This window comes from Lissotriton vulgaris, chromosome 3_1 (assembly GCF_964263255.1).
Source record: "Lissotriton vulgaris chromosome 3_1, aLisVul1.2, whole genome shotgun sequence".
NCBI lineage: Eukaryota > Metazoa > Chordata > Amphibia > Caudata > Salamandridae > Lissotriton > Lissotriton vulgaris.
Window position 1 is genome coordinate 1,310,509,386 of NC_141689.1, and position 26,533 is coordinate 1,310,535,918.

A 26,533-nucleotide genomic window follows, 5' to 3' on the forward strand; every position below is an offset into this window, starting at 1 on the left:
TGCTGTTCTTTCACCTGGTTGAGGACCTCTGCAAGTTGGCCTACCTCCCTGGTGTCCCGCCGGTATGCCTCCAGGATGTTAGTGAGTTCAGGCATACCGGTCCCTGCAGCTGGCTGTCCAGATTCCCACTTCCGCCTTGCACCTCTGCTACCACCCTGACCCACATGTGCACCGCCTGCACTTGTGGGCACATCCGGTCGACGGGCCCCCCGAGTGCTGGCAGAGTGGAGGTTGTCAGCCACCTCAGGGGCGCCCGACAAAGGGTGTCCCTCATCAACAGACAGGCCCTCTGATGGATCATGTGCAAGGCTCTGACCTGTCTGCTGTGATGTGGTGGGAATGGTTCCGATGGTTGGCAGGGATGTAGCTGGTACAGTTGCTGCAGGTGTTTGGGATCCAGAGGTGCCAGGTTGGTTGGGGTCATCCACAGTGCGTTGAGTGGCATGGCTGTCGATGTGGTCTGTGTCCGGCTGAGCCTGGGACTGGAATCCTTCTCCCCCCTGGGGGGGGGCTCCACACGTTGCCCTGTGTGAGGGAGAGAGAGACACTGTTAAGGCACTATCAAGTGACATATTGTTTATTTATCCATTATCTGCATCACTGTTCCACATGCTTTACATTGTTGTCATTGTTCAGTTGTGCCTGTAGTGGTAGTAAATTGACATGTACTCAGGGGTATTTTCATTCTTCCATTATCTTGACAATGACGGACACAGCCATTGCTGTGTCTTGTATTGCCGGCACAACACATGTTAAGCATTGCTCAGGTTGACGCAACTTCCAGGATATGGTGAAAATCCTTATGCCTGCGTCAAGCATGCACAGAGTTTAGATGCAGCATGTTGATGTAAGAGACAGGGCATCATAAATTTGCATGACATCAACTACTTTGGATGTATTTTGCTGTTCCGTGATGGCCACACAATGCCAACACCCCTGGACCTGTACACACACTTATCGATCATGGCTTTTGAACGTGTCACTTCTCTGAGACGCATCACTTTGTCAATACCCATGTCCATGTTGTTACTTACGTGCATCCACATCAGTCATGAGATGGGGCACGTGCATTGTTTGGAAGGCACAATGGACTGGAGCTTCTGCAATGTGCATGTCTTACTTGTATGCATATTCATATGAGTGAGTGTTTAGTTGTGATACATGACAATTGTGACATTGTTGCACTCCTATGCTTGTCCCCAGGGGTCGAGTTTCTGTAAGGGGTGTGTATGACAGGCCATGTCAGTAGTTTGCGTGTGATTAGCAAGCCTCCATCGTTAATAATTTTGCTGCCCCCTGATGTGGCATGCTGGCATATTTGTGATTTTGGGTTCATGCACAGGATGTGTGACCTTGTCCTGGTGTTTGTGTTTGCGGTGATCACATGAGAGACTTGTGGTGCCTACACCTGTGCCCATTGTGTACTACAGACCATTCCCAAATGTGTGTCCTGACACAGTACATTGTCCACTGCAAATGGTGGATGTGTTGCAGGCAATTAGTAGATGACTGCTGTCCCTGGACATTCATCTCTATGGTGTTTTGAGGGCCTGTGCAGTGCTTGGGTGTACCTGTCTGCATGCCCAGGGGGCTGAGGTAAGGTGACTGAGGCAGGTAGACAGAGGGATGGAGGGAGACAGAGGGAGGGAGGGAGTGCAACAGGGGGAGGGGGCGACAGGGGGAGGGGGCGACAGAGGGAGGGGGCAAAAGAGGGAGTGGGCGACAGTGGGAGTGGGAGAGAGAGGGAGACAGGGATGGAGCCAGGTGGTTTGTGCGTGCTTGCTCGCTACACTGCCTTACTGTGCCACAAAATGTTGATTCTCTGGAATGCCGGGCCCCGGGGGAAGCAGAGTCGCAGACTAGTCTTCCCCCGGGTTCTTTTGCGCAGGGGATAGGCCAGGTAGGGGAAGGGGAGGAGTCAGGGGGTGGGTATTTAGGCGCGGGGGAGGAAGGGAACTTCCTCTTTCTGCGCCTGGCACCATCGGGAGGGAGGTCAAAAGGAGGTTAGTTTAGGAGTAGTTATTCTTGGAGTTACCGTAGTGTCAGGTTTGGGTAGGAGTCCGTCCGGAGCTGTTTCACGGCAGCTGGCTTTTTTTTGTACAAGCCTGTAGCATGGTTTTTGGCGAGATGTCGGGGGTATCCGCGGTACAGGTCCGGGAGGCCTTGCTGTTGCTTGCGAGGGCCGGTCGGGAAAACCTTATCCAGCCGGGGGTTTTGGTCGAGGCCTGGGTGGGGGCCACCAGGGGCACACGCGCTGCCTCGGCCGGGGTTAAAGCCGCGGTGATGGCCTGGCAGGATGATGAGCAGGATGCTGCGGGCCCGGATTGACGAACGGAGGGGGGCGGAGTGCCCAAGGACCCGGCGCAAGGCGGGAAACGCTGGAGCCTGCCCCCGCGGGCCTTCCATCTGCTCGAGTTTTTGCCTGGGGCCTCGGGGGCGGCCGTGAGGGCCGCGCCCCCGCGCTTCCGCCCCAAGGGCCTCTGCTGGTGCCGGCAGGGTGAGGGGCAGGCAGACAGCCTTTCTCGGCCTGCCCTGGAGCAGGCGGGAACACCAGGTGGGGGGGGGGCCCTGGGTTTTCCGGGCGGACGGCTCTCAATGATCCTGGGGAGGATGTGCTTGGGGACGCCTTGCGAGAGTCAGAAGGGCTGGAAGAGGTGGCCCACATTGACCTGTCCACCGGCTCTAGGGCTGGCACGCCGGCCATGGCGAGGCAGGTGGTGGTGGGGGAGCTGGTGGGCCGGAGTGGGACCCCCACTCTGGTTCCCATTGGCGGGCCTGGTTGGGTTCCTGGTTTTCCGCAGTTGGGTTTCTTCCCCCAGGGGGCTGACTTTTTCGGCTACAGCCCGCACCCTCCCCCTCAGATCTGGGGTGCCGCTTCCTGGGAGGACAGGGCCCGGGGAGAGAGGATCTTGGAGCAGATTCAGGAGGTCAGGTGGGCCGAGGAGACACGGGCCAGGGTGGGGGCCGTGTGGGGCCATGAGGTTGAGGGCCTTCCCACCCCGACCTCTGAGGAGGAAAGGGAAGCGGAGAGGGAGGAGGAGTCTAGGAGGGTCAGGGCCAGGAAGGCAGTGCAGGTCCACCCCCCCAGGGGGGGTATGGCAGGTGTAGTGACGGCCAGGACGGCTTTGAGGCCCGATGGTGCTGGGGCCCGCTCAGGTTTGAGCGACCTGAGGGGTGGGTGGGGATCCAAGCCGGCGGCTGTCGGCAGAGCCCGGGGTGCATTGCAGGGCGCAAGACGGCTCCAAGACGCAGGACGGAAGCAGTAGGGCAGTCCGCGGCGCCTGTCCCTCCACCGAGGGCTCGGGCACCTGCAACGCGTGGCGGATCTTGAGTGTGTGGGCGGGGAGGTGTGCAGAAAGGTGTGAAACGTGCGGTGAAGGCGGTGGACAATGTGGGTGTGGATCTGGAACCGGTGCTTGAGTTGGATTATGGTGCCAAGAGTGATGAGCTGGAAGACGGGGAGGTGCGGGATGACTTGGAAGGCGTAGGCGGCGCAGCGTACAACGGCGACCTTGGTGTGTTACAGGTCAAAACGGCGACAAAGACAAAGGCCGGATCGGTGGCAGTCCAGGTGACGGAGTCCAGAGGACGGCCCCGGGAGCGGACCTCGGCACTCACAGGTGAGGGTGCCTGGTGGGCAGCTTGGGAGGACGCCCCGCGGGGGGGGGAGGTCGGAAGTGGACTTGCAGGTTGGTGGGTGTGTGGGACGGTTCAGTGCGGGAGGCGGTGAGGCCATCAGGCGATCCACCCGGGGATGGTAAGGAGGTGGATGGTAAGTCGGTGACTTTGGGGTTGCAGACGGACAAAGGGGATGGTAAGGATGAGAAGGGAGTGAAGGTGACTGAGAAGCTCCCATATATGGGGCCGGCGATGCCTCTGGGGTCGCATCTCTCGGAGAAACTCAAGGAGCGGATCTGGAAACATGAGTTTGTCGATGTCTTTAAGTTGCTCCATAGGGAGGTACAGGCTATGGAGGGGTCTAAAGAGGAGGAGTGGGAGCTGACGAGGTGCCCTAGGGTGCCGGTGACGATGGAGAATTGGACGTCAGCTTTCTTGATCTATGCCAGCGTTTACTGCTAGAGGTATTTGGACAGGGCGATTGCACTTTTTGAGTACATGGATATCATTCGCAAGGCACAGATGCAGTTCGGAGGTTTTTCTTGGTTAAGCTATGATGAGTAGTTTTGAGCAAGGGTTAGGGCGAATGCCGAGATGTGTTGGGGGGAGGTGGATCATGAGCTTTGGATGCAGTGGATGGCGTTGTCGCACTCCACGGCGTCCACTCACACGGCCAGCGGCCTACCGGTGGTGTGTTGGTCTTTTCCACTGCGTCCCGGCCAAGGCGGGGCGGGGGGTGGAACAGTGGCCAGCACCATTGTCTCGGGGCAGCAGTCCAAGCAAGGGGGTTATTCCACGGGGGCCTGTTGGAGTTACAATAGGGGGTATTGTTCCAGGTGTCCCTGTACATTCAAGCACGAGTGCTAAAAGTGCAGCGGGAAGCATGCCTTTACGCAGTGCCTCACGCTCGCCACCCCCTCGGAGCAATGGCGGAACGCCAGGGGGCAGGGTCAACCTGGACCGAAGGGCGCCTACACCGGTTAGGGTGGAGGCGATGGCCCCGTGGCTCTCGTGCTACCCGGATCAGGAGGCTGCGGCACGGCTCTTCTGGGGTTTCACTGAGGGCTTTAGGGTGGCCTACCAGGGTCCCATGGAGCACCGTTGGGCCGAGATTTTGAGATCTGGCAATGAATTGCCGGGGGTTGTGTCTGCTAAGTTGAGGAAGGAGGTTGAGGAAGGAAGGGTGGCTGGGCCGTTTACTGACTGGCCGTTGCAGGACCTGATCATTTCCCCGTTGGGGGTGGTGACGAAGAAGGAGGAAGGGGAGTTCAGGATGATTCACCATCTGTCATGGCCGGAGGGCCATTCGGTGAACGACTTTGTTGCAGTGGAAGATTCGAGAGTGCTCTACGCGTCGGTGGACGATGCGATCCGCCTGGTGAGTGTGTGTGGGACGGGAGCGGAATTGGCGAAGTGTGACATCAAGTCTGCTTTCCGTTTACTGCCTATTCACCCGGCGGATTTTTTGCTCTTGGGCATGCAGTTTGGGGGGGCCATCTACGTGGACTAGGTTTGGCCCATGGGGTGCGCCATCTCCTGCGCTATGTTTGAGCTCTTCAGCTATGTTCTGCAGTGGGTCTTGGTGTAGGTCAGTGGGTGTTGTGAAGTCACTCTCTACTTGGATGATTTCCTCTTCCTGGGACGGGCGGAGACCGGGGAATGTGGCAGGGCCCTGTCGTGGTTCCTAGAGATGTCCTAGCATTTTGGTGTGCCTCTGGCGCCCGAGAAGATGGCTGGTCCCAGCTGTTGCCTCACCTTCCTGGCTATAGAACTGGATTCGGTGCGTTGTTTGGCGCACCTTCCTGCGGCCAAAGTGAGGGAGATTCTGGCATGTTTGGAGTGGGCTGTGGGGGAACTGCGGAATCCTTTGAGGGCAGTGCAGAAGCTTCTGGGTTTCCTGAACTTTGCGTGTAGGGTGGTGCGGGCAGGGCGGATGTTATGCAGGCGGCTCGACATGGCCATGTCGGGGGCGGTGCTTCCACATCACAGGGTCAGGATCTCCATGGGTGTGAGGACGGACTTGGGGACATGGGTTACCTTCTTGCAGGACTTCAACGGTGTGTCTTAGGACTTTGACGAGGAAAGGGCGGTCTGGCAATGCCAAATTGACTCTGATGCGGCAGGGTCAGCGGGGTTTGGTGTCTTGTGGGATGGCAGGTGGTGTGCGGAGAGCTGGGCGGCCTCCTGGATCAAAGAGGGCAGGAGCATTGCCTTGTTGGAATTCTTCCCTTTGCTGGTGGCACTGGTGGTGTGGGGGAGGAATTTCGAAATAGGTCAGTGCTCTTCCACGTCGACAATATGACGGTGGTGGAGCTGGTGAATCATCAGAGGGCAAGGGACCTGAGGGTGATGTTGTGGAGGTTCATGTTGGCGTGTCTGCAGTTGAATGTGGTGTCTCGGGCTAAGCATGTCCCTGGGGCGAATAATGACATTGCAGATGCTTTGACTCGTTCGCAGTGGCATCGGTTTCGACACCTGGCACCGGGAGCAGATACGTGCAAGACCGAGCTGCCGGCCGGCATGTGGGCCTTGGGGGAGTGAGGATGATTGGGCTGGTGGAAGGATCACTGGCTGCGACCACAAGGAGAACTTATTGTTTAGCATGGTCTGAATTTAGCGCTTTCATGGGATGGACGGTGGATGGGGTAGTGAGTGGGGAGTCAACTATGGTACAGGGGCTGAGGAGTTACGTGTTGCCTTGCATGGATCGGGGTTTGACTGCGGCTACGATATCTGGAAAGTTGGCAGGGATATCGTTCTACTGTGTTTTGTTCCTGGGCTTTGACCCAACTAAGGATGTGATTGTGGCCAGAATGTTGCAGGGTTGGGGCAGGGAACGTGGGGTGGGTGGGGGTAGGCTGAGAGAGGCAGGGACGTTTGAGTTGTTGGTCAGGCTGGTGGGGATGTTGGCAGAATGCTGTTATGACCTGGGTGAGGTGGGTCTTTTCCGCTTGTGCATGGTGTGGATGTTTTTCGGGGCGTTCCGGGTGTCTGAGCTTTTGTGTATGAGAAGTGGGGCTGGGAGGTTGTTTGAGGAGGTTTGTGTGGATGAGGGGCGCTTGGTTATTTGGCTGCAATGCTCCAAGACGGATCAATTGGGCAGAGGCAAGTGGGTGTGGTTGAACGAGTCTGGCGTGGCGGTTTGCCCAGTGTTGGAATGGCAAACTTTCCTGGGGACAGGGGGGGTGCGTTGTGGGGAGATTTTTTGTCACGCATCTGGCGCAAGAGTGACGGCGGGCCAGTTGTTGGCCGTGTTGCGTAAGGCCTTGAGGCGTTTGGGCATGGATGTGGCTGGTTTTGGGACCCACTCTTTCCGGATTGGGGCTGCAACTGCGGCGGCAAGGTTGGGTTGGTCCTGGGATAGGATTAGGAGGATTGGGCAATGGAAGTTGCGCTGTTGTGAGAGGTATGTGAGGAAGTAGGATGGTCCCAGGCAGGATGTTGGTTGTTTTGGACTGTTTTTCTTGTTCTAACATCTTTTTCTTCGTAGGTTGCGTGGGTGGACCGGGCGGTAGGACAGTGACTTGGATTGTTGGGCACTCCTTCGTGCATTGGGCATCCAAATATGCGGAGCAGCAGGTTTACAGCCGTTACCTGGGACTGAAAGGACACTTGCACGAGGTACAATGGTGGGGCAGAAGTGGAATGCGATGGGGGGCACTACTGCCCTGGCTTGCAAAAAGTGGTCCCACAGAGGGGATGGGCGGATTTGTTGATCATTCTTCTGGAGGAGAACGACCTGGTGCAACTGTCTGCATTGGCAGTGTTACAACTCGGGACCTGGAGGTTTTGAAATAGAGGCTTGCGGGGACTTGCATTGCCTGGACGGAGTTGGTCCCCAGAAAAGTGTGGAGAGGGGCTGTGAAGCATGGAGCCATAGAGAAGGCTCGGAGGAAGCTCAATAGGGCTATGAGACTCTACTGTGCGGACAAGGACATTAAGGTTATTGCACATGGCGGGATACGACTGGAGGAGCCGTTAGTTTTCAGGGATGACGGGGTGTACTTGTCCCAGCTGGGCAATGCGTACTACATGATGGAGATGAGAGATGTGGTGAGCAAGTTGTGGAATGAGGCTATCTGGTGTCGCAGGGAGTGAATGTGGTGGATGGGCAGCCCTGAGGGGGGGGCAGTGAACCACCCTACAGGGGGTTCACAGGTTGGCAGGACTTTTAAGGGACAAGGGGGTCAAGAGCGGGCACACCCATCCCTTGGGGGGGAAGTTTGTAGGGCAGATAGAAGCGTGAATGGCACGACGCAAGGAGTGGGGCTGGATGACGAGTGATTGAGGGGCAAGAATAAAGCGTGATTGGAGCCTCTAGGGCTTGGTGATGAAGCGGGACGAGTGAAACGAATGAGGGGGCAGTGTGAGTGGGGGTTTGTTGTTATTATTATGTTGATGTTACTGTTATGTTCAGATTCGCAGTTCTGGTCTAATGAAATGGCCTTTTACGCTGACACTGCGTGGTCTGTTTATTGCGCAAGGTGTGTCCACCACATGAAATTGTTTGGCAACTGTAGTATACTATCTTGTGTGATATTTCCCTATCCCTGTGCATTGGGCATGGTACTTGGGTGTGTCCCTGGGACATATGGGATGGAGTAGCCTCCTACCCTCCACCTTCCACCCTTTGTGCCTCCCCCTTGCATCAATCCCCATTTTGTTTAGTCATGCTGGGACTCATGGCCACCCACCCCATGCTGCTGGGCACTGTTGTAAGTCCACCCCTGTCACATGTTTTTCTTGTACACTCACCAGGCTCAACGGCTCCTGCTATTCCGTGTACTCCCGCCGGTGCCAGCAGCTCCATGACTTTGTGCTCCCAGGGATGGTATACAGGAGGTCTGCGGGGACCACCACCTCCAGTGTGGTGTGCAGCGGTGTACTCCTGGTCCATCTTCCTCCTGACCATCCTCCGCAGATCATACCACCTGTTCTGGCAATCCGCCCTGGTGCGCCTGATGGGTGCAACAGCATTTACCCGGTCTATGATCCTCTCCCACAGGCGAGTTTTTTCTGCCATGCTGGTCTGTCTGACCAATGTGCCAAACAGTTGTGGCTCAACTCTGATGATTTCATCGGTAAGGATCTCCATTTCCAGGTTGGTGAACTTTGGATTCTTGGGTGTGCCCATGGTGTGGTGTGTATGTGATTGAGGTGGTGATGGTGTGTATGGATGAGGGTGTGTGGTTGTGATTGTGAAGGGGGTGGTGTGGGTGTAGATGTGATAGGGTGTATGTGTGAAGGTATGTGGCTGCAATTGTTGGTGTGCTCTCAGTTTCTTTGCTATAATGGGTATGTTGCAAAGGATGATAGGTTGTATGTGTGGAGCCTTTTATAGGTGAAGATGTGGGTGTGGCTTATTTTGAATTGGTTGGGTGTGTCATATATGGGGTGGGTGTCAGTGTTGAACTCTGTTTAGCTGTGACCACTTCATTCTTACTCAATGGTGTGTACACAGGAGACATATTTGGTGTTGTTGTGGTGTTTTGGGTTTTGGCGTTGTGTGCGTGCGGTACTTGGGCGTGCGATCGAGTTGTACGGGCCGTTGGCGGGTCGGGGGCTTGCGTACGCTTGTTGGGGGGGTGTGCGTGCGGTACTTGTGCGTGCGATCGAGTTGTACGGGCCGTTGGCGGGTCGGGGCTTGGGTACGCTTGTTGGGGGGGATGTGCGTGCGGTACTTGGCCGTGCGATCGAGTTGTACGGGCCGTTGGCGGGTCGGGGGGCCTCGCGTACGCTTGTTGGGGGGGGTGCGTGCGGTACTTGGCCGTGCGATCGAGTTGTACGGGCCGTTGGCGGGTCGGGGGGCTCGCGTACGCTTGTTGGGGGGGTGTGCGTGCGGTTCTTGGCCGTGCGATCGAGTTGTACGGGCCGTTGGCGGGTCGGGGGGCTCGCGTACGTTTGTTGGGGGGGTGTACGTGCGGTACTTGGCCGTGCGATCGAGTTGTACGGGCCGTTGGCGGGTCGGGGGGGCTCGCGTACGCTTGTTGGGGGGGTGTGCGTGCGGTACTTGGCCGTGCGATCGAGTTGTATGGGCCGTTGGCGGGTGGGGGGGCTCGGGTACGCTTGTTGGGGGGGGTGTGCGTGTGGTACTTGGCCGTGCGATCGAGTTGTACGGGCCGTTGGCGGGTCGGGGGGGCTCGGGTATGCTTGTTGGGGGGGTGTGCGTGCGGTACTTGGCCGTGCGATCGAGTTGTATGGGCCGTTGGCGGGTCGGGGGCTCGGGTACGCTTGTTGGGGGAGTGTGCGTGCGGTACTTGGCCGTGCGATCGAGTTGTACGGGCTGTTGGCGGGTCGGGGGGCTCGGGTACGCTTGTTGGGGGGGGTGTGCGTGTGGTACTTGGCCGTGCGACCGAGTTGTACGGGCCATTGTCGGGTCGGGGGGGCTCGCGTACGCTTGTTGGGGGGGTGTGCGTGCGGTACTTGTGCGTGCGATCGAGTTGTACGGGATGTTGGCGGGTTGGGGGCTCGGGTGCGCTTGTTGGGGGGTTTGCGTGCGGTACTTGGCCGTGCGATCGAGTTGTACAGACCGTTGGCGGGTCGGGGGGGGCTCGCGTACGCTTGTTGGGGGGGTGTGCGTGCAGTACTTGTGCGTGCGATCGAGTTGTACGGGCCGTTGGCGGCTCGGGGGCTCGGGTACACTTGTTGGGGGGGTGTGCGTGCGGTACTTGGCCGTGCGATCGAGTTGTACGGGCCGTTGGCGGGTCGGGGGGTCTCGCGTACGCTTGTTGGGGGGTGTGCGTGCGGTACTTGTGCGTGCGATCGAGTTGTACTGCCGTTGGCGGGTCGTGCGTGCGGTACTTGTGCGTGCGATCGAGTTGTAAGGGCCATTGGCGGGTCGGGGGCTCGGGTACGCTTGTTAGGGGGGTGTGCGTGCGGTACTTGGCCGTGCGATCGAGTTGTACGGGCCGTTGGCGGGTCGGGGGGGCTCGCGTACGCTTGTTGGGGTGTATGCGTGCGGTACTTGTGCGTGCGATCGAGTTGTACGGGCCGTTGGCGGGTCGGGGGCTCTGGTACACTTGTTGGGGGGTGTGCGTGCGGTACCTGGCCGTGCGATCGAGTTGTACGGGCCGTTGGCGGGTCGGGGGGGGCTCGCGTACGCTTGTTGGGGGGTGTGCGTGCGGTACTTCTGCGTGCGATCGAGTTGTACGGGCCGTTGGCGGGTCGGGGGGGCTCGCGTACGCTTGTTGGGGGGGGTGCTTGCGGTACTTGTGCGTGCGATCGAGTTGTACGGGCCGTTGGCGGGTCGGGGGCTCAGGTACGCTTGTTGGGGGGGTGTGCCTGAGGTACATGTGCGTGCGATCCAGTATGGGCCGTTTGGGGGGGTAGCGGTCGTGTAGGCTTGCGCGAGGGGTACACGTGTGGTATGTATTGATTGCGCTTGCTGTGAGGCATGGGATCCCGTACGAATCCATCTTCATGCGCGACTAATTTGGCCCGTACGAATCGCGTCCAGGGTTCCCCAACCGGATCGTACTTGTGTGGTTGTACGGCAGGTTTACAAATCGTACGGTTTGATTTCCGACGCAGAGTCGTACGGAGGCTTCGACTGTTGTTCGTACGGATGGCTGATATTCGTACAGGAATAGGCGCAAAAGGATCGTACTACGCAGGTCGGATGGTTTTATACGATTCGTACGGATTCGGCTACGAATACGATTCCTACGTGGGATTTTTTTTACCGGATCGGAATCGAGCCCTTTATTTGCGTTAGCGTGATTAATACACAACACTCTTCCCCATGAAACCTGTTTACACTCACACTCATTTTCATTTCAGCCTCTTAGAACCCTTGGCATTTTGGAGGGCGATTGGCATAAAGAAAAGAAAGTTATCCTTTAGCAGCTAAGGAGCATGCCACAATTTTATCATCTGTGCCTTATATCCTGTCTGTGGACAAACACGTTCTGCTCCTGGCTGCAAAGTCTAGACTGACTTAGAAGAGGGAGCAGTGTAGTGTATTGCAAGTGTTTGCAAACATTATGGGCCTTATTTACAAACATTTTACGCACAGCAGTGCAGCAGGCCTTCCTGCTGCGCTGCTATGTGTCAAAAGAAAAGGGCAGGAATTCGCCATATCTACAAGATACATCGCATTCCTGTCCTTCTCCCCTGCACTGGCACACAAACAGCAGTGTGTGCCAATGCAGACACCCTTGGGCCATGTTGCAAGTGTGCTTGCGTTGCAGGGATGACTGTTTTTATGCAGAAAGAGACACCTTATATGATAGAGGCACGCATGGCTAAACCATACGTGCCAATACCACGCAGCCCAAACCACAAATGCATCTTAACCATGCATTCCTTTACCATGCATATCTTTACCATACACGTTTGTGGTAAAGGCATGAATGGTGATGGGGTATGTGCTGCAAAGATCACCACTACTCTGACCCCCCTCCCGCTAAGCTATATAACCCCTACCTGCCCCCCCCGCCCTGAGGCCCAAATCCTTTCCCCAACACTCTCACCTCTGCACTGTTCCTAAAACTACCCCAACCCCTTCACCTCCCTCTGCCCTGAGGCCTAAAACCATGCCCTTTTACATACATTACCATGACCCCACCCCACCCTGCGCTGTCCCTAAAACTATTCCGACCCCACACACAGCCCTTATGCCCGACACCCTCCTAACCCCTAATTTAAAAAAACTACCCGACCACCCTGTGCCATAAAACCGAGACCAACCCCCCAACCCTGAAAACTACCCCAACCCCACCAGCACTTAAAACTACCACAACCACGTCCCCAGCCCTGTAAACTACCCGACCTTCCAGCCCTGAAAACTACTTGACCCCCAACCCTAAAAACTAACCCTCAACCCATACAAACTGTCCCCATGCTCCCAAAACCCATCCCCAGTACAACCTACCTCACCACGCCCTCCGTTTCCTCGTCTGAGGTCTTCCTGCAGTGGCGGCTCCTCCGCTATGGCGGAGGAGCGCCACCCACTGCTTTTGTGCACTTCACAGTAAAGGAAATATAAAATGATACTAACTTTAAGTGATTATCATTTTATATTTCCTTTGTTGCTAGGCGGGGCTGCTCTACTCTCGGAGCAGGGCAGGGGAGGAGTGGTTTACACTTCTAAGTGCGTAAAGACAGTTTGATCGGTCCTCTTGGGCCGCCCAAACCAGTCATGTGCACTTTCCCCCTTCTCCATGCAGGCTGCATTACAGCCTGCATGGAGAACATGCCCAGACCCCCATTCCCTGGTTGAGCATAGAACCAGGAAGCTCAAAACCAATCACAATGCTGCTTTGCAGCAATTTGATTGGTCAGGGGAGCGTGTGGGCCTACCAATCACAACGCTGCATTGCAGCATTGTGGTGGTGCAAGGGAAACTGGCTGTTCTTCGCAGCTTCCTCTTCCAGGAGGAGAGCAGGAGTTGACAGAGACGCGGGACCAGCAGCACGGTAAGTGAATAAATATTTTATTTCGCTATTGCTCGCCCCTGCGCCCCCACCCCTGCCCATGCCGTGCCCACCCCTGCCCCAACATCCATGAGTCAAGCAGCCAGAAGCTAGACAGAGCACTGCCATAACCACTCATATGCATTGTTAAGGCAAGCGTGATAGTGATAGCTTAGTCGAAACACACGTGGCTGAGGTCGTGGTGTTCCGACTGTTTCCCATTTATGACATTTTCCTCTCTTCTATGTGTGCAGCAGAACGCAGCACGCATAGAAACAGGAAAAAACAAGGAGAAATAAAAGTATTTCTCCTAGATGCGTCAGATAGGAACCTGACGCATTCCCAGGATTACGATTACTCGTAAATCTGGGAATTATTCAGATTATATTTTTTGCTGCGTGGGAACACCCACAGCAGCAGCAATGGAACGCTTCAGGTGGCCTAATAAAGATGGCAGCTAATTGCACAACAGGAGTGTCAAAAAAGTGTCACTTCAGCGGCACAAAAGTGATGCCAGAGCCTCAGAAATTAGGCCCTATGTGCATAGTTTTGACAATGGAGATCATAACTAACGGCATGGGTGCATGTGAAGGATACTTTGTGGCCACCAGCAGTGCACTTAACTGATCGAGAACATCTTTAGATTTGTATCTATTACTCTTGAAAGATAGGGGACAGACGATGCCCACAAACGACTATAGTGACAGCCCCATAATCCACTTCTTATCATCTTGTATCTTTGGTGCCATAATCAACTCAGAATGTACACAAAAGATTTCCTGGGTTATGGCTGCCTAACTACACATAGGCAGTTGTCACTACAATGCATAAGGCAAAGGGGGCCAATTCTAAAAAAAACTCTGTCGATAAAAATTCTGCTTCAACCGGATTTTTCAGACTTTCAAAAAGTGGGTTGCTGCCCAATTTTCAAGACTTAGAAATGGAAGCTGGAGTTTAACTCCAGCCTTTGCACACACATCTGCATGGACTCAGCTACTGTTGGTACTTCCAAAATGCTTAGTGCTGTCCATTTCCTAGTGTCTGAGATGTGGAGGTATACCCTCCTCTGAAAGTCCAAAGTCAGACCCTGGAGTTCAGAGATGTGGACACAGCACTGCTTCATTTGAGCCGGTGGTTACAGGTGGGGCCCATCTGCACTCATTTTTGGGGACTGTCACGTATTTACCTCATCTGACTTTGACCTAGAGCAAGAGATAGGAAAAACACACAAGGGGAAAGAAGGAGAAAAAGAAAGACAAAAAAACTGTGACAAAGGAAGAAATTTGGAACCTACACAATGGACATACATCAGCAGTGATTATCTGGTGGTGGATTTAAGGGGCAGGGCCACTTCATTATCCAAGTTGACCCCCGCCCCCGAGTATGAAGCTGCCAGCCTGGAGCTTTTCTTGCCCACAAGATGTGATTGATTCCCATTTTAAGGTACCAACACCTTCTTGCTTTAATCCAGCAAATGGAAGTTTCAAGCTTTTGCAAACTGATCTCCAAATCTCCTAAGTAATTGATGCAGTGATTATATTTACCAGCCAACCCATGATCAAATACTAAGGGGTCTATTAGTATCTCGGGCGGATCCCCACCACCCTCATGGCGGTGGCGATCCGTCCACCATTTACCACCGCCGCAACCTATTACCCCCGCCATATTATGATGGTGGGGGGACCCCGGCGGATGGAAAGACCGTCCGCCGGTTTTCTGCCCATCGACGAGTTGACCGGGCAGAAAAAGGGCTTGGTATGGTGGCGGCGTCGATACCTCATAAAGAAGGCACGCTCTGTTGAATAGCACGTACGCACAGGACCTACAAATCTTCTTGATGGAACTTATGGAATTTACCCTCATGAACAGCTACTTCACATACAAAAAGAGATGGTTCACCCAACGTAGTGGAACATCGATGGACAATTGCACCGCCCCGGCGTACGTAAATTTGTTCAAGACATCATTCGAGGAGCAATACATTTATCAGAGTCAGGAATGAGCAACACAACTTCTTATGTACGCAAGGTTCATCGATGATATCTTCCTGGTGTGGAAGGGCAATGTTGAATCTTTGATAAACCAATTGGAAATACTAAATAGGAGAAACAACCGTATTAGTTTCACATGGCAAGTCAGCAGCAATAGTATCCAATTTTTAGGTCTCGCCTTTTCCATTCCGAAGGAATGGAAAATGGAGAGAATTCAAGTGCTCAAAATACTCGTGAAACCAAGGGTTTTTTTGTGCGGTTTTCTTCGAGTTCACGTGAATCACGTGACCAAACAAGCACGCGCATCAGCCTCCCTACCTCCCTCCTAATTGCATTTTTTCACGGCCACCACCACATCAAAGGGCTTCTCCCAGCGTGCGCTCTGCGGCTTCTCCTCCCCTAATTATTCATGGCTGGCCGGTCACATGTAGCTGAAATTCAAGCGTCTCCTTGAAAGTTATTTTGAATTCCTTTGCAAACACTTCATTTTAAACAGGAAGATTTGTGGCAGATGCTGGAATTCCAAGTTTCATTTCCAACCTCCGCCTACCTTTCCCTCCTTTTTTTACAGCGAATCTTGCGCAAGTTTCATTTCCAAACTCCGCCTACCGTTCCCTCTTTTCTTTACAGCGAATCTTGCGCTAAGTGCTGTACACGGGATCCTGTACTTGTTTTTAGAGAACTCTTATAAAGTGTTACGTCTATCAAATGCTACGTAGTATGTGTGATTCAGAGAACGTGTCTTTAGAAGACATTGAAGCTGGGAAGTTTCACTCAGAGCAACTAGAGCCCCATGGGACTAATTAAAAGTATTGATAGGTTGAGTGCGCTACTGAGGCGTAGGCGCATCCCTGCGGTTGGGCACACTTGTGTGGTTTGTTGTAACAATACAACTGACTCCAATAAAGTTCACAAATAAAGTCTCTGTGTTTTATTTCAAATGTTCATTTTTAAATTCATTAATTTTCATAGGTTGATGTTCATAATATCTCGTTGATCATTTTCTCAACTTTGTAAGATAAAGATTTATCAAGAAATGCTCCAATGCATTTCGGACCCGAAGGGTTCTTTATCAAGGAGCGCTGTAAAAAGAAACAGAATATAGCTCTAATCAATGGCTGTCTAATGTTCGAATCATGCAATATCCTAACATAAACTAAAACATCATGCAACAATGTGTGCACGTGCATGCTAAGTGACAAAACTAAAGAATGGAAAAAATGAAAAAGTAGGAGAATAGACGTGCACAATATAATAGATCGGAGTGTAAAGAAGGGGTGGATCAAGGATGGGGTGGATTCGTGAAAATGGCTGTCCGCTGGTGCGCGTTAAAAGAGGATTTAACCAGGGGTGGGAAGGTGCGGGGAAAGGAAAAGGTAAACACGCCGCTCGTCCGAGAAGAGACTTACGTGGCAGACTTAAGTCGAACCACTAGTAGGATCTGGGGAAAAAATAATGTGATGATCGGGTCAATACAGGACCGCTGTCAAGTTGGCCTTCTCGGTATGGGTAGAGCTGGGATTTAACTTACTTGGGAAAGTAGAACGCACAAGGCGTATCGCGGGTGTCTGTAGCAGAGTTCAGGGACTTCGCGTAGTGAACGCGGAGTTCTGGTCGAAATCTAAAAGGGTGGAAACAGACAAGGGACTGGTGGTGGCTGGTGTGGGGAGGGCGGCCATCTTGGAGTGGGGTTGAAGCGAGAAAAATAAGTGAAAGAAATAGGCTTACACAACAAACAAAAACAGGTTACAATGTATCCAAAGTGTACCCATGTGGTACTACAAATAGCAGCTGAGTTCGATCCGGTCATTGAGACCGTAAGGCTTCAACGATTGAAGTCTGTATATCCATGCAGTTTCCCTCTGTAGGAATACTTTGTTAATGTCTCTTCCTTCAGTTTTGGGCATAGTCTCAAGAACGAGGAATTTGAGTTGGGCTACATTGTGGTTGGCTTCATTAAAATGGGAAGCCACACTGGACTTGGTGTTTTTGGTGCGAATATTAGATTTATGTTCGTTCAGACGGGTTTTCATCTTCCTGATAGTTTATCCAACATATATCATGCCGCAAGGACACTTTAGTAGATAGATAAGGTTTGATGAATCACATGTTGCGTCTACATTTAATTTGATTTTGAACCCTCTCAGGGGGTGATTAAGACGGTTACCTCCCTACCTTGAGACCATAGGTCCCAACCCCTGCGCACTTTTGCCAATGGGATATACCCAACAGTAATAAACACTCTATATTAAATCATACAAATTATTTCACTATATAATTGAACATTTATTTTGACACCATAAATATTCACTCATTATGTTTACTGTAGAATCATGATTAATATACACGTAGTACATATCATACAATCATATCTTCTTGTACAACATTAATTTTGACAATATTCTTCTGTATTCATTTCGAGATGCTCTATGCATTTCGGGTCTCACAGGACCCTTCATCAGGAGGAAATGCCATCTATAAAGACAATAATGCACAGCAATAAGCTTTATATAGCAACTGGGGTGAACAATGTAACATTTGTAAAAGAGAGAGCAACATGCTTTCTTATAATGTGTGAAAAACTCCATCAAAAAGTGAGTGTGGAACCCAAACCATCACCACTGTGCTATCACTAAAACCTAGAAACAAAATACCAGCTTATTTAATGCTTTTTAAACATTGCGCGTAATACCTGAAAGATTGAAAACAACCATCTATGAAAGAGACACAATGGTTTAACTAGTTCCTCGAGACATAAAATAACTCCGCCTTCTGGACTTACCAAAAGGTTTCGTGTGGATCAAATCTTAATTGCTGAATATTCGTGGTTGATCCTTCGTAAAAAGCGACCGCATTTTAGGCCCCTACAACAACAGGAAATAGGCACAATGTCTATTACAGCCCTCATTCAAAATACAGTGTTCGACCTTCATTACTAACTCGCTCGCTTTCAAAACATTCCATGAATCTTACCGAATCCCTTGGAAATCAAGGTCTCAACTCCGCTCGACCGATTCTCCGCATGAGAACAACTCCGCAAACTCCGCGTCCGCGGGAACACAGTTACCAGCGAGTACGGTAGTGAACACTAACAACGGACTACCTTTCTTCCGTGCAATGCGGCCGCCATAGCTGAAGGGTGAAAACGACTCGACTGCTATCATAAATGAGATATGTAATATTCCAAATCCATGAAGACTGTATAACAACTCGACTTGTACCATATGCGGGATACGTAATATTCCAAATCCACTATAAAATGCATATCCACAATACAACCCAAGTCAAACGCTCATATAAGTGTGCTTCAGAAAACAAAAATGTGTGGAAAATGTTCGACGCAGTGGCATGGCAAAAAAAAAACTGGTGACTCAACCAAAAATTAGTGACACAACCAAAAGTTAAGGTGTGGAAAATATGAGTGTGTGAGCATGCTTTATACACCAAACTAGACATATTTACAATATTAACAATATATATACACATGTGTACTAATCAACAGTTGACCACAGTGATGAGCAAAGTTACAGAAAACACGATAAATCTACCCTTTCATTTAATCCTTTAGGTTCTTGGGTACCCAGCTTCTTTATCCAAAATATTTCTCTCTGAAGGAGGGATCTGGTGCGATCCACTCCCTCTGGGAGAACTACCTGTTCTAACACTGAGAATTTTAATTGAGATATGCTATGTCTCTCATTGGTCCAATGGGAAGCTAAATTGTTTTTCATATTTTTGTTTCTTATCGTGCTCTTATGTTCTGAAATTCGCACTTTTAGTTTTCTTTCTGTCTTACCTACGTAAACTTTCCCGCAGGGACATTTTATGTAGTATATCAGGTTCATAGAATTGCAATCTGAGTTGTGGTGTAATTTTATTTCTTTTCCTGACAGGGGATGATGTATAGTATTGCCAGTTATGACGTTGCTGCAGTGCACACAGTTTGTGCATTTTTTCATACCTCTATTCACTGATGTATCCTTTTTGTGTGATGAGAATTTCAGAATCTCTTTAAGATTCTTGGACCTTGTAAATGCAAAAAGTGGTTTAACATCATATAAACCTTGAAAATCTGTTTCCTTTTCTAGCAAGACCCAATGTCGGTTGATAATGTTCTTGATTTTTTGGGTACTGGTGTTGAATTTAGAGACAAATACATGCCTTTCCTTTTTATCCTTTGGTTTCTGTATTAACAAATTTTTACGTTCCATAGCATGAATGCGTTTATTTGCTTGTTCTATGATGTTGGATGGATAACCTCTTTGTTCATACTTTTTTGCTTGAACAGTCAATTGAACTTCCAGATCACTTTTGTCTGAGCATATCCGCTTTTTTGTCTTACTTAAAATTGAAGACAAACAAATAATCACAAATCTCTTCAGAAAGGACACAGATGTCAATAATGCTTTAAAATACCAAAGTTTTAATCCTCCAAGCTTAAAAAAGAATCTCCCCTTCTCACAATTTATGAGACTGAAGCGGATATGCTCAGACAAAAGTGATCTGGAAGTTCAATTGACTGTTCAAGCAAAAAAGTATGAACAAAGAGGTTATCCATCCAACATCATAGAACAAGCAAATAAACGCATTCATGCTATGGAACGTAAAAATTTGTTAATACAGAAACCAAAGGATAAAAAGGAAAGGCATGTATTTGTCTCTAAATTCAACACCAGTACCCAAAAAATCAAGAACATTATCAACAGACATTGGGTCTTGCTAGAAAAGGAAACAGATTTTCAAGTTTTATATGATGTTAAACCACTTTTTGCATTTACAAGGTCCAAGAATCTTAAAGAGATTCTGAAATTCTCATCAAACAAAAAGGATACATCAGTGAATAGAGGTATGAAAAAATGCACAAACTGTGTGCATTGCAGCAACGTCATAACTGGCAATACTATACATCATCCCCTGTCAGGAAAAGAAATAAAATTACACCACAACTCAGATTGCAATTCTATGAACCTGATATACTACACAAAATGTCCCTGCGGGAAAGTTTACGTAGGTAAGACAGAAAGAAAACTAAAAGTGCGAATTTCAGAACATAAGAGCACGATAAGAAACAAAAATATGAAAAGCAATTTAGCATCCCATTGGACCAATGAGAGACATAGCATATCTCAATCAAAATTCTCAGTGTTAGAACAGGTAGTTCTCCCAGAGGGAGTGGATCGCACCAGATCCCTCCTTCAGAGAGAAATATTTTGGATAAAGAAGCTGGGTACCCAAGAACCTAAAGGATTAAATGAAAGGGTAGATTTATTGTGTTTTCTGTAACTTTGCTCATCACTGTGGTCAACTGTTGATTAGTACAGATGTATATATATTGTTAATATTGTAAATATGTCTAGTTTGGTGTATAAAGCATGCTCACACACTCATATTTTCCACACCTTAACTTTTGGTTGTGTCACTAATTTTTGGTTGAGTCACCAGTTTTTTTTTGCCATGCCACTGCGTCGAACATTTTCCACACATTTTTGTTTTCTGAAGCACACTTATATGAGCGTTTCACTTGGGTTGTATTGTGGATATGCATTTTATAGTGGATTTGGAATATTACGTATCCCGCATGTGGTACAAGTCGAGTTGTTATACAGTCTTCATGGATTTGGAATATTACATATCTCATTTATGATATCAGTCGAGTCGTTTTCACCCTTCAGCTATGGCGGCCGAATTGCGCGGAAGAAAGGCAGTCCGTTGTTAGTGTTCACTACCGTACTCGCTGGTAACTGTGTGTCCCGCGGAGTTTGCGGAGTTGTTCTCATGCGGAGAATCGGTTGAGCGGAGTTGAGACCTTGATTTCCAAGGGATTCGGTAAGATTCATGGAATGTTTTGAACGCGAGCGAGTTAGTAATGAAGGTCGAACGCGGTATTTTGATTGAGGGCTTTAATAGACATTGTGCCTATTTCTTGTTGTTGTAGGGGCTTAAAATGCGGTCGCTTTTTACGAAGGATCAACCAGGAACATTCAGCAATTAAGATTTGATCCACACGAAACCTTTTGGTAAGTCCAGAAGGCGGAGTTATTTTATGTCTCGAGGAACTAGTTAAACCATTGTGTCTCTTTCATAGATGGTTGTTTTCAATCTTTCAGGTATTATGCGCAACGTTTAAAAAGCATCAAGTCAGCTGGTATTTTGTTTCTAGGTTTTAGTGATAGCACAGTGGTGATGGTTTGGGTTCCACACTCACTTTTTGATGGAGTTTTTCACACATTATAAGCAAGCATGTTGCTCTCTCTTTAACAAATGTTACATTGTTCACCCCAGTTGCTATATAAAGCTTCTTGCTGTGCATTATTGTCTTTATAGATGGCATTTTCTCCTGATGAAGGGTCCTGTGAGACCCAAAATGCATAGAGCATCTCAAAATGAATACAGAAGAATATTGTCAAAATTAATGTTGTACAAGAAGATATGATTGTATGATATGTACTACGTGTATATTAATCATGATTCTACACTAAACATAATGAGTGAATATTTATGGTGTCAAAATAAATGTTCAATTATATAGTGAAATAATTTGTATGATTTAATATAGAGTGTTTATTACTGTTGGGTATATCCCATTGGCAAAAGTGCGCAGGGGTTGGGACCTATGGTCTCAAGGTAGGGAGGTTCATGTTTTAGACACAGTTAGGACAAACGTGTCACCCGTGCAGCACGCCGAACAATTCAGAGTTTGATAACAGAGGTTCCGAACTCAGATAAAACTTGCTAGCATTTAGCTTAACAGAAGTTAGTGCATCTCTATTCTTATTAAAAGTGATTAAGACTGTTCCCTTGAATTATGTTATTGCAGTTGTTGCAATGGTGGCACGGACGTGTGCCCGTGTGATTCAACGGTTCATTGGTAATGTTTGATAGAATCTCTTTGAAGTTCTTTGAGCGAGTGTAGGCAAAGATGGGTGGTTCCTGAAATAGGTCGCCAAAGTATGGTTCAGAGGATAAAATCCGCCAGTGTTTCATAACAATATTTTTGAAAGTTCTTCTGGATGTCGAGTATCTGGAGACTAAAGCCATTATTTTGCTGTCTTTCTTGGTTGATTCTTTGAGGGCTTCTGAGCGAGGGATCGTAGATGCTCTTTTAATGGCTTCATTGACTGTTTCCTCAGGGTTTATGTTAGGATATTGCATGATTCGAACATTAGACAACCATTGATTAGAGCTATATTCTGTTTCTTTTTACAGCGCTCCTTGATAAAGGACCCTTCGGGTCCGAAATGCATTGGAGCATTTCTTGATAAGTCTTTATCTTACAAAGTTGAGAAAATGATCAACGAGATATTATGAACATCAACCTATGAAAATTAATGAACTTAAAAATGAACATTTGAAATAAAACAGGGACTTTATTTGTGAACTTTATTGGAGTCAGTTGTATTGTTACAACGAACCACACAAGTGTGCCCAACCGCAGGGATGCGCCTACGCCTCAGTAGCGCTCTCAACCTATCAACAGTTTTGACGCATTAGGACAGTTGCGTCACCTGCTGGAGCACCTTTATCTTTCATGAAACATCCCTAACCATCAAACTAAATCACCCCATAAAACTAAGCAGTGCGCCGTGCCAATACCCTTGTTTTGAATCCACTAATTAAAAGTATATCTGCACGATTCCTCTAAATGAACGCACTATTACCAGCTGCACAAAATACTTGTTTAGATTCGACTTCTGGCTTCCCACACAAGCCCGAGCGAACGAGTGTTATCTTCCTGGGCCGAAAATCACTTATGGTCACAGGAGAGAGTGCTTAGAAACTGACTACCACCTGTAAGCACTAGATACAAACCGGGCATGGGGTCGAAGGGTATTGGTGTGTACACCGTATACGGCAATGGAACTCGCCCTTCCCGCCAACCTCTTACACTGGTGCAATTCACAACATCGAATACTTCGAGCAGTGATAAAGAGACTATTGAAAGTGCCCAAAATTTACAAAAAAATACTTTGGAAGAGACACAATGTCTTACAGCCTGGGCCTTGAACGGCGCAGCCCGCTCAGCCCAGTGGCAGCGTCACTGGAGCAGCAGATACCCCCCGCCCCCAACTTCACCCCATCTTCCTCACACCTCCAGGACCCCCCCCCCCACTCACAACAAATGCCAATCTTTCCATACCACCCAAAGCGCTGTCCCAGTAAATCCGATTTCGGGCCGGCTCCGCTGGCTCAGTAAACAAGCATTGAAAATGCAATAGGTCTCGCCTTAACTTTACTTCTTCCATGCCATTCTTACCTCTCCCTTACTGTCGTTCTGCCCACAGCGCTTTCTTCTGATCTCCATTTCTTCTAGCCACGCTATGAATTCGACTTCACTCTGCCTTCTCCCTAAGCAAACATTTAAAATGCAATACATCTCGCCTCTACGCATGTTTAACCTATTGGCATTATAAATGACAATGCCTTTCTACTTATTTTTTTAAAACCAAATCATAAATAAATGGCATTCTCATTTACAATGCCAATAGCTCATTTTTTAGTGGAACCCATTTCCAGCTTGCAAGCCTGCCTGAAAGCACCATCTAATTTTAGTTCAGCATCTCAATATGCAACTATATGGTAATGACGCTTCGTCACATTTCTTTGCCTATAACCAGTGATTTTATTCTAAGGAACTTTTTAGCCCCGTTTCATTGGTTGCCTCTGCCATCATAGACATTAACTCCTATAGCACCATCAAGGGTCAAGTGATATGCTCCCGGACACTACAGGAAAGGCTTGTTATACCCTAGATTTTACAGAGGTATTTTGTAGTGGTATGGCATGCTGAAATGTATTGTGATAACAATAATATTCATTATCTTTTAAGTACTCACTAATGCTATGGTGCACAGGACAAACAAAGCAGGCATTAAAACAAAAAACAAACAAGCATTTGCAATGCAATAAGTCTCGCATTCACAAGAGTTTGTGCTATTACTATTGCAAAAAACAATGCCTTTTATTTTTGTTTTCATTTTAAAAACATAAAGGGCTTTGTCATTTACAAAACCAATAGCTCCAACTTTCCTACTGCGAGACCTATTGGCAACGCCAGTGCTTGTTAGATGTGGAAATCATAAGAGAAGGAAATCAATTTTGCACGAACTTGTATCGTAAACCCACAGATAGGAACAATCTCCTAAAATACGAAAGCCACCACCCTCAAGCTCTCAAAACGCACCTGCCCTACTTTCAGTTCCTCAGGGTCAGGAGAGTGGTCTCTGAAACACAAGAATGTCAACAGCAATTGGACATCATGGTGCATCGATTTCAGGATAGAGGATACCCTGAAGTCACTATCAAAACAGCACTAGTGAGAGCACTAAATAAATCCAGAGAAGAACTTCTCATCAGCAAGAGCAAACCTTCAGAACAGAGGATCACATGTGTTAGTAAATTTCGAATATGAGCTCCCAGTTCAAATCCATTATAAAAAGACATTGGCAGATGTTAAAATTGGAATTAGACTTCAATGGAGCGTTTGCCAAAGAACCACTATTCGCCTTCACTAGAGGCAGGAATTTGGGAGAGATGTTAAAAACTCCAGAAGAACGCCCGCCAATGAATTCTTTTCGTGGAACAATTCCATGCATGAACTGCAGTAACTGCCATAACATAATGAAGGGAAATACCATTTCCTATCCAATGAAAGGACATAAGGTTCCACTAAAGGTCAACGCTACGTGTAACACTATGAATATAGTGTACATGCTCAAATGCCCGTGTGGGTCAGTATATGTTGGGCAAACAGGAGAGAAAATTCAAGACCCGACTAACGGAACATAAGAGCAACATAAGAACAGGATCGCTCAAATCAACGGTGGCAACTCATTTCCTTGAAAAACATCACCACATTAGTCAATTGCGGGCTTGTATACTGGAAATAGTCCCCAAAACCGAAGGCACTCTTAACAAGAAAAATCTACTAAAGCGAGAAAACTACTGGATTTATCACCTTAACAGTCTAACGATCGAACTGAATTTATATGCTATTTATAAGCCCTAAGAATATAGTCATGATATCCCGCCTTGTCAGATCCACGTTAGCTTCCGGGATTCGGTATGATGCACAAAGGGGTCCACCTCCCGACGTCCCCAACTCTGGATGGAACTCAGAGTAATGAGGCAATCAGGTGAGGGAAAAAAGCAGAAAATAATGGCCCGAACCGCTGGGAAGGGGATGCCTGCAAAAAAGAACACAGTGTAAATATACAACATATACAGTCTACTCTCTTCAAGATCTCACTAAGACTGAACTAATACCTGTGGTCTAAAACTGCCGAAGCCTTCTCTCTTCAAGATACCAATTAATGAACACCAATGGAGATACTCCTCTCCGAGACCACAAAATACCAAATCTACAACAGATAATGTATAAGATGTTATTAATACAATCACACGGGCTATTCAACTAAACACTCTGAGTGAACTCATACATACCAATATGTCACTCGACAAAGTTCACTCCACAAAGAATAAAAAGGGAGAGCATCCAGAGTTCATAAGTAGGAGTTGAAGTTTTGAGTGGATATAACAAGAAATAGTTCCAATAAAGGTTCCAGCGGTTCACAACAAAAATAATAAACTCAGAGTCATTGGTTTCCCCTAATGATGAAAACTCCCAGCGCCAGGCAATAGCGCGAGTGAACTAAATAACATGTATCCAGCGCCTAGAATCCAGCGCAAGTAGAAAGGAAAATAAGAAGATACCCCGAGCCCACTGGCTCAGACTCCAGCAACCTTTGAGGCTTGAAATATCAGCGTGGGGTTCACTGAATGCAGACTCCAAAACAAAACAGAAGCCCCACGTAGATTCCACTCTCAACACTTACGTCAGCGTGAGAGGAACACAAACACAGTGTACAGCAACCAAGGCGTTCACAACGCGGCTCCAACGAGAGTCCTAGCGAAGAGAAACGTTGAAACTGACCTGTTACCTCACGCAGCACGACGTGCTGCAAGTCCGAGGAACAGTGGTAAATAATCCAGGAAACAAACAACACCATCTGGCGTTGTGGAACGTAGAACATAGCCAAACAAGGAAACGGGATCCAGACAAGCGGCAACCTCCGGATAGTAACAGAATTACTGTGGTACTGAAAATTCTGGACCCTGCTATTGTGTGGTACCGAAGCACTACACCCGTGTCGAAAAATATCATCATATCATGACGATTTTAGTATCGGCAGACCGGTAATGATTAAGACATTATACCTATGCTTTTGCGTCTTGATTGAGTGACGCAATCACCTTGAAATCGTACTTTCTGCCTTGAACCCTCGGGTTCCATTTTGTGAGCGGCATCCATTTTGTGATTGCCCTTACATAGTCAAAATGACCAAAGCCGAATTCGATCTGAAAGGACACGTACACCTTTGCTGATTCCTCTGTGACCTGGGCGAGCTGACTCCACTGCCTCAAGCCAAACCTGTTCGGGCAGTTCCTATCCCAAATGGCCGAGCGAGATTAGCATCAAAGCACAACATGTCATAAACCGTTCATCGCATACAA

The 26,533-nt window shown here is 48.9% G+C and overlaps 1 long non-coding RNA gene across 1 annotated transcript in view; it reads right to left on the reverse strand.

Annotated features, from left to right (window-relative positions):
- Positions 1-410: 410 nt before the first annotated feature.
- Positions 411-26,533, reverse strand: part of LOC147727809 (uncharacterized) — a 375,155-nt gene continuing 349,032 nt past the window's right edge. The window contains exon 3 of the long non-coding RNA XR_015309517.1: positions 411-525. This is a non-coding gene — a long non-coding RNA (uncharacterized LOC147727809). The remainder of the gene's footprint in view (positions 526-26,533) is intronic.